Source organism: Festucalex cinctus, chromosome 17, assembly GCF_051991245.1.
Source record: "Festucalex cinctus isolate MCC-2025b chromosome 17, RoL_Fcin_1.0, whole genome shotgun sequence".
NCBI classification, from domain to species: domain Eukaryota; kingdom Metazoa; phylum Chordata; class Actinopteri; order Syngnathiformes; family Syngnathidae; genus Festucalex; species Festucalex cinctus.
In genome coordinates, this window is record NC_135427.1 from 16,918,171 (window position 1) to 16,926,798 (window position 8,628).

Below are 8,628 nucleotides of genomic sequence, written 5' to 3' on the forward strand. Positions count from 1 at the left end.
AGTGTTCTGTGTTCACCTCATGCACTTTTTTCCCCATCTTGGTTTTGTGCAAATAAAAATATTTAATCTAATCTGTGTTTCGGTTCGTTTGTAATTGTTCAATAATGTGATCAAACAATAAGCGTGCCGTTATAAGACGTGCATCATTAAAACCCGCCAAGGAAATATAGTTCAACAAAAAAAAAAAACAAGACTCGTCCGTGTGGGTGCTCAATCAAAGTAGTGAAAGTTTAGTGGAAAACGGAGAAGCGATTGAGATACGATGCAATCCTGCCCTCCTGTGGATGGCGGGAGTAACTACATTCAGGGTGGGAAGAGAATTGACTTATTCGTGAGCTATATAAAACGATCGGTGGATTCGTACTTGAGTAGATTACATAGCTGACTACCAGGATGCGGGAATTGAAAGTAATACCCATTAAAAAAAAAAAAAAAACAACAACATAAAAGAAAGAAGTATATGATGGTGTTAATGCCTGGTGTCAATCGATGAAGGTTGAGTGTCAACCTCCATTTCAGATATAAAGAAGAGTACTCATCACCTTCATAAAATTTTGTCGAATGCAGTGTGAAGACATGGCCTAGTGGTAAGAAACAACGACTGCCGTACCGGTGGTACTGGGTGCGTTCCCCGCTCTTTCCCTCATTTTCAATTATTTGAGAAATAATCCCATAAAAGCAGAGAAGACGTGGAATCGCACCCGTGTCTGTGGGATCCGAAAGACCTATTACAAACCACTCGGCCAGTTTCTGGGTTATCAAAAATTGAATCTTACCGCATTTATTGGATTAATATACTCATGTGGAAATCCTACAAATACATAAAATAAAACGTCGAGCACCTTCAAACATGATGGCCGAATGGTATAAGACTTTGCCTCCAGTTCAAGTGATCCGGGTTCGAGCCTCGCTTGCGCACACGAACATAAGGATGAAATGTGAAGGTTGCAGAAAACGAGGCTCGAACACGAGAACAAGTACACCGAAGGCAATGTCGTATACCACTCGACCATCTAGGCTTTGGCGATTTCAGGATTTTCGGTTCTATTCATAGAATAAATGGTTGTATAGTTCGCGGACACCATTTGTTACTCTATGAGATAATTACAAAAGGAAGGAACAGAACACAGCATGTCAGTATGGGCGAATGGTTAACGACACGGTCTCCGGTTCAGACGAGCTGGGTACGATCCCCGTACCCAGCAATGTATTGGTTTTCCTGTCTAAATGCAGCTGAATGACTTTTTTTTTGTTCTCTTGGTTAAATAAAGCTTTTGAAGAAAAAAATAGCACGTGATGACGAAAACCTATTTAAGGTGCGACTAATCAAACGTTTCATTTCCTCACCAGCCTGACGTCGAGATTCTCTGCCTGCTATTCTCCACTCATCTCGACAAGACGACAAAAGCTTCGACAAAAGGTTTGTTTAATTAATTAAAGATTTTTTTTAACACTCGTTGTTGTAACTTTTAACATGTTGACTTTTTCAGCGTGCAAACACCTTGCTAGCTAAATTGTTTGCTCAGTCGCGGTCAACTAACGTCAACCGCGTGCTACAATGACACAAACTCATTTATTTGACCTGTTTGGGGAAAAAATGCTCAAGGTAAGTTCTTATTTGTTAAATCCTTCAGTGATTAAACGCTTAAACGGTACTTGGAAATCTTAACTAAGGCATTTTTCCCCTTTTCCAGACGACGCTGAAGTTCCAGCGTCCAGGTAGGTTTTCAGCGTTTGTAACATGAACTTGAAAGAAAATCAACTTTTAATTTGTTCACAGGTTTGCATTTTGAAGCGAATGGACTCCCCTTGAAGTCAACTTGCCTACCCTATCTTCTTTTGTTTTTTTCCCCTTTCCATTAGCTAAAACGTGGTAACATGTTTCTAAGCTAACAATGTAACGTCGGCGTGTCTTTCAGCCCATCTAGCAAGCCGCATGTGTCCAGCTGAGTCCTGTTCTCGTCACTGGTGAGACACAAACACTCGTACACGTTCAAATGTGATAACATGTTTTAATGTGTTTCAGCACATGGTGAAGATGACTTGAAGGGAGAGTACGGACATGTCGGGTGACTTGAACTGACCATTGCTAAATTCGTCTGTTTGTAGGTAAAAATGGCATCTTGACTTGAAGCAGCCGCCTGAGGACCAAGAATTGGCTGGATTTGAGCATGCTGCAAAACAAAATTGCTGACATGAACGTTGGATGAAATATATTTTAACATGTATTTTTTTTCTTTTTTTGTAGTTCCCTCAAAGCTGCATTGAACCGCGCTTGACTCAGCAGTCGTCAGGACCCTCAAAAAGGTATACTTTTACCTTTTTTCTGTTTTTGTTCTGACACCTTGACGTTGATTTTGTTCTGCTAATGTCCACTAGGTGGTGCCAAAGCATTTCTGGTCATGATGGAGAAAGTGGCTGGCCACCAAGATCCTGCACCTGTGGAGGGGGAAGACAAACGTGTACATGGTTTTCATTCTTGCGTTTTTTGTTTTGTTTTGTTTGTTTTTTTGTTTTTGGACATGTTAATAAAGTGAAGTCGAAACTGGCCTGGTTCTCATGTGATTATTTCAATGTCATTTGAATATTTTCATGATGGTCTGCTTCCTGTGAATGTAGCTCTGTCACCCCAGAAACGACTCGCAGGGTATCTTCTGCATTGAAGACGGTAAGCTTTGAATGTTTTCGACTGGGCAAGCTTCTCCTCCACGTCTTCCAATGTTGTGCCAAGGAACATGGCAGTCTTCCTGGGAATGCAGCCGTGTAAGTAATTTTTGGCCCAAAGTTGTTGGATCCCCTTGTTTGGTGAGTTTCATCACATTTCAAAAATGTTTGCTGCACATGTTGACTTTACTTACTGATGTTTTTGTCTTAAGGCCGCACCATCTGCTCCTGCTGGCTCAACTTTACCTGGTGACAAGGAGACAGTAATTGAGTCATCAAACTTTAAGGATTTTTTTTTTTTTCTGGCTAAAGTTTTAAGGTTTTTAAATATTTAAGTTTTTTTTTTCTTTTTTTTTTACTTTTTTAATTTAGTTTTTTTTAAAGTGTATTTTGCTTGTCATTTTTGCCATTCATGTTATAAAAATAAAGTTGTCAAATTGCATTTTTTCCTCTGATCTTCTTGCAACAATACAACCGACACGTTACAAAACCTTTTTTGAAATGTTTGATAAAATGTATCTTGGAAAATAAAGGGGTGTGGCCAAGTTGCATGGTAGGCGGGGTTATGCAAATTACTGAACAGGAAGCCATCTGATTGGTGGGTTCTTAGTCAAGTGGGCGGGGCTTATGCAAATCTCCCCACCTAGTGATTTGCATAAGTAGGTGCGTTTATGCAAATTGGGCAATATAGCCCATTTTTAGTGTAAAAGTGGGCGTGGTTATGCTAATTAATTTGCATACAGACCACTGATAGGTTGCGCCTAAGAGGGAGTGGTCAGTTATGCAAATTAATTATGAATTTTTTCCTAACGTGGGTGGAGCTATTCAATTCATTTGCATGTTGAAGTTTAATAGTTGCAAAAAAGCATTTTTTCGGGCCTTGAATAGATCGCAAGCGGATTGTTCAGGTTATTCTCAAAGACGTTTTGGCCTCTGGTCCGAGCGGGCTTCCTCGATTCATGCTGAAAATGTCGACATCTGGCCTTGAAAAATGAAGCGAGAAAGCCGGCTCGGACCTGAGGCCAAAAAGGTCTTCAAGGACAACCTGAACGATCCGCTTGCCATCCATTCGAGGCGTTGAGAATACAAGCACACGATCGCATTTGTCACCATTTGAAAAGAAAACACGGAGACACTTGTTGCAGTTCAAATATATATTTGACTTTTTTTTTTTTTTTTTAAGACACAATTTCATGTTGGACTCGCGTTCGTTCCTGCTTGACACGGAAGCATTCGCACACGACGCCATGTTGTTGTGTGATGTCACATGAGCACAAGCCAGCTAATCTTGTCATCGGACAAAAAGACAACAAACACGCCAAGAACATTTGCCTTCGAATAGCGCACGCACCTGTCCAAAAGCTGTCAATCTAGCGTCCACATGTCCCCAAGTCTGTCTGTCTGTCGGCTGCGTGTTCGGCCAGCACGTCCTCCATCCTGCCACCAAACAAACAACAAAAACAAAACAAAACCAGTCAGTCACATCAAATGACTCACAACACTTCAGGCTAGCAGCTAAATCCAATGCTAGCGAGCTCAACCAAAAACAACAGTAATGATGCCAAATTGTCATTCAAATGCCTCAGTTAAAAACTGTTAACAAAAGGTTAGCATGTGCAATCATCCATAAAAGCAGAACAATTTTTCAAACTAGCTACGAGCATTTGAAGTCACACACATGCCTTCAACGCATGTTGAAGTCGACAAAGCACATGGAACAACATGCAGAGGTTCGACTGTCCACTCAAGACATTTGTGGACAGCTGTCAATAAATTATGTCCACATCGTCAAAGAAATAAGTCAAGTTTATTTCTATAGCCCTTAATCACACAAAAGTCTCAAATGGCTTCACATGCCCACAGTTAAAGGGATCGTTCGGCTTTTTTAACATGAATCTCAATTTGATCCTCACTTCCCGTGTGTGCGATCAGCACTGACTTACCCCTGACAGCGTTCTGTGACACGCGTTCTGGTCCGGCATTGGACGAGAGGAAAATAGTCCAGCAAGCTGGCTGGGGTCTCGGAAATAAAGCGTTTTTCTTCTAAAAACTATTTGTTTTCAAAAGCGTGATACATTTCCATCACAATACTCTTTCCTGAAAAAAGTCAGACGTCATCACCACCAGCCACTACTTTTCTGTTGGTTCGTATCACTGCGCGGCGCCCTGTAGACAGCGAATTGACGCACTGCAGCCAGCTGATCCTTCCGCCTGAAGTTGTTTGCCTTTTCGGCGGAAGTATCAGCTAGCTGGCTGCAGTGCGTCGGTTAGCGTTCTACAGGGCGCCGCGCAGTGATACGAACCAACAGAAAAGTAGTGGCTGGCGGTAATGACGTCTGACTTTATTCAGAAAAAGAGTATTGTGATGGAAATGTATCACGCTTTTGAAAACAAATAGTTTTTAGAAGAAAAACGCTTTATTTCCGAGACCCCAGCCAGCTTGCTGGACTATTTTCCTCTCCAACGCCGGACCAGAACTGTTGTCACAGAACGCTGTCAGGGTTAAGTCAGTGCTGATCGCACACACGGGAAGTGAGGATCAAATTGAGATTCATGTTAAAAAAGCCGAACGATCCCTTTAACAAATACCAACGACAACCGAGATCAAACCACAAAAGGGCAAGGAAAACTCATTAAAAAAAAAAAAAAAAAGTGTACCTAATTTGGACACTTGATTAGGTACACTTGAGGGCCATCGACTGACACCTCATGACTTGTCTATCGACTACCATAACCTGACATGAGTCAAGACAACTAACAATTTGGCCATTTTGGAAAAGTCATTGGCTACATGAGCGCAACCAAAAAACAACTAGCTGACCCATCTCTCAACAAGCCAAAGCCGCCAAACAATGAATTGACTGCACAATACTGACAACAGGTGGAACCAAACAACAAGCACATCATTCAATGCTGCTCCAACGCGTGCTTTTATTTAAGTTTTTTTTTTAGTGCTGTCAAAGTTAAAGCATTAACTAATTAATTCAGCATAAAAAATTATCACATTAATCATGTATTAACGCAGATTAACCGCACTTTTAATTTTGACTGCAGATGATTCTTTAGCTTGATAGCGGATGGCTACGTTAAAGGTAGCACAAGTTGTGTTTGAAAAATAAACATAACATGCATTAAAGTGAAGCATTTAATAAATGTTTGAGTGTGACATTCAGAATATTTGTTCATGTCAAACTATTGGGGTCATTTTTTTCCCACTTTAAATTATGCAAGTAATTAACTGATTAGAAAAATAGGAGCATGAGCATGTGCAGTGGATCAAAACAATTTTGACGACACCTTCTTAACAATAAATGCAGAAAAAATTAACACATAACAGGTGCATTTTAAATTTGGCGGGGAAAAAAAAGCCTTTTTAATTAAGCGATTAATCGTGATTAATCAAAATTCTAAGATGTGATTAATCTGATTAAAAAATTTAATCGTTTGACAGCTCTAGGTTTTTTTTTTGTAAAAATAGTATTTATTTTAAAAAGTAGGCAAAACAACAACTTAATTGATTTTTATTATACATTTAAAAAAATTATTTTATTTATAAGTTGTTAATATTTTGTAAATAATTCATTTTCCAATCATTTGTGATTTTTTAACAAAAGCACTCGTTGAGAAGCGTTGAACGTTGTTCTGTTGTGTGTCCAAGTACATCAAGCAGGAAGCCAGCGTGCACTGACAAATGGCTAAGTGGCATCAGACACACCTCATCAAGCGCACAACATGTCAAAAAAGTTCACTTACCTGTCCAAAAGCAGCTTTCCAGGTGCATGTTTGTGTCGCAGACCCGTCCGTGTCCCAAACGGCCTCCATCATGTCAACAAAACACAAACGGAAGCAGTCAGTCGAGCTCATTTGCATATCAGAGCTGCCAATTTGCATAAAACAAAAAGTTTTCATACAATTGAAAAACTCTTAAATATTCACGTCACTACTTCCTAGATGTCATATTATTGATGTTTTGACGACATTCAGACTTTTGATGATTTTTCATAGAATGCAAGTGATTCATGCAGCAAGCAAGCAGGTCAGTGAGTTCCAAACGAAGCCACGCCCCCTTCCTCTCACTCCGCTCCGCTGACTCCACCCTTCTCACGCCCATCACCCGCACAAGACCGGCCTTCGCCAACCCACCGCTGCTGCCCCGCCCTCTGGAACTTATGCTGCATTCGAGGACGGTCGGACTTTTCCGATTTCAAACCAGGAAGTTTGTCAATTCACGCTTGCAAAGTCAGTGGGAAAAAAATAACTCCTTCACCGACGGTATAACTTGTTTAAAATTATACATACATACAAGTAAAAAAAAAAAAAACAAATATGTATATATATATATATATATATATATATATATATATATATATATATGTAAGTACACAACGTGACGTCACTCTACAACGGCGACTCCTTCGGAAACACCACTGATCTGAATACATGACTGGATAGCCGATAGGCCAAGCCTTTTGAAGCCCCGAGGCCGCCATATTGCTCCTCCCAAGAAACATTTCTCGGTATACAATCCTATACATTTACAGTATTGAAATTGGAGAATATTTGAGACAGTACTTAGTATAAACAGCATGATTTATCTTTTAAATTCATTAAACATAAACAAGAGGACTTGAGCCATTTTACAATTTACCTTAATACATGTATCAAATTACATGCTTAATGATGTTTACAGGAGGAAACTTCAATATTTTTTAATCAAAGTATTAAAACTGCCTACGAGCTGTATATGTCTCATCTGTATGTATACAGTTCTAGATTATACATTAGTCTGCTCGCGAGGTGGGAGGAGCAAAATGGCCGCCCTGTGACTTCAAAGGCTTGCACTGACGCGTATGGACTATCGGCTATCCAGTCATTTATTCAGATCAGTGGGAAATACAGACCGTGAATAGTAAAACACACTTTACTCGAGTACAAAAACTAGATGGCTTTTTTCATTCATAAATATTCGACATAACTCCATGTAACACAACGTACGTGACAGTATGCCGCTATTTCTCTCCATGAAATTATACGGTCAACTACTCAATTGCATGAAATGCTTATGGATAAAGATAAAAACAATAAATTGAGCAAAATTGCGAGAAAGCAAGTTTTCTGGAGGTCAAAATGAGTTTTGAGGACCGAAATTTTTTTTTGTATCAATATCACTACCCTCTAACAGCTTATCGTTTTTTTGATAAGTAGACTAACACATTTTACATCGGACAATCGTATCGTATCTCGTTAGATTGTGTAAACAAACCTAAATGTTTTTGATCTAATCGACCCAACTGAAGATACGCTAAATATACGACGATTGTTCTTTTTAAACAAAAATGTACTTTTTAAGAGGACCATGCAGCGAAAACGTGGACAAGTTGAGCACGAGTTACCTTTTCGCAACACGTCGTCATTTTCTTCAGCTGACGTACAGGTAGACGGACAGCAGCCGACGTGGAAACAATATTCCTTTATTTTGGACGCCTCCGTGCATGTAAACAATCCAAAAAATGTCTACTAACACGTGCTCGAGTCAAACAAAACGCCAAGGCAAACATTTTTTTTTTTTTTTTTGCCAAGCCAAATACTCAATTTCCTTTTCCGGTCGGTGTTTAACTTCCGGGGTCGAACGCTAACTAGCGAAAATCATAATAATAATGGCAAATTTGTAATTAATGTGTCGAACGGTATATCCAGAATTTGAAGTTTAAACATTAAGCATTTTAAATGACTCGCTTGAACCCCCGCCCCCCAAAAATGCCTTTCGATGAATAGTTGTTTAAAAATAAATAAATAAATAAATAAGCCTTGCAAAAATGCCTGACTTATATGTTTTGTTTTGGGTTTTTTTAAATAAATGGTCACTTTAAAAAAAAATGCTTTACTATACATCCCCATTTTTAAATAAATGTCTTAATATACATGGTAACCTTTTAAAAAAATAATAAAAGCATGACTAACCCT

General features: G+C 39.3%; 2 long non-coding RNA genes across 4 annotated transcripts; one reads left to right on the forward strand and one right to left on the reverse strand.

Moving 5' to 3' along the window:
• Nucleotides 1-940: 940 nt before the first annotated feature.
• On the forward strand, nt 941-3,056 carry LOC144005479 (uncharacterized). Of its 2 annotated transcripts, XR_013279576.1 has the most exons (9): nt 945-1,184; nt 1,351-1,420; nt 1,491-1,606; nt 1,695-1,719; nt 1,920-1,968; nt 2,249-2,307; nt 2,380-2,462; nt 2,620-2,805; nt 2,877-3,054. It is a non-coding gene; the product is annotated as an uncharacterized LOC144005479 (long non-coding RNA). The 2 variants fall into 2 exon arrangements; XR_013279575.1 differs by having other exon boundaries at nt 941-1,184; nt 2,380-2,805; nt 2,877-3,056.
• On the reverse strand, nt 1,999-8,256 carry LOC144005480 (uncharacterized). Of its 2 annotated transcripts, XR_013279578.1 has the most exons (7): nt 8,058-8,256; nt 6,418-6,480; nt 4,016-4,101; nt 2,859-2,910; nt 2,551-2,747; nt 2,320-2,439; nt 1,999-2,174 (listed from the first exon to the last, which is right to left on the reverse strand). It is a non-coding gene; the product is annotated as an uncharacterized LOC144005480 (long non-coding RNA). The 2 variants fall into 2 exon arrangements; XR_013279577.1 differs by lacking the exon at nt 8,058-8,256 and having other exon boundaries at nt 6,418-7,172.
• Nucleotides 8,257-8,628: the final 372 nt, after the last annotated feature.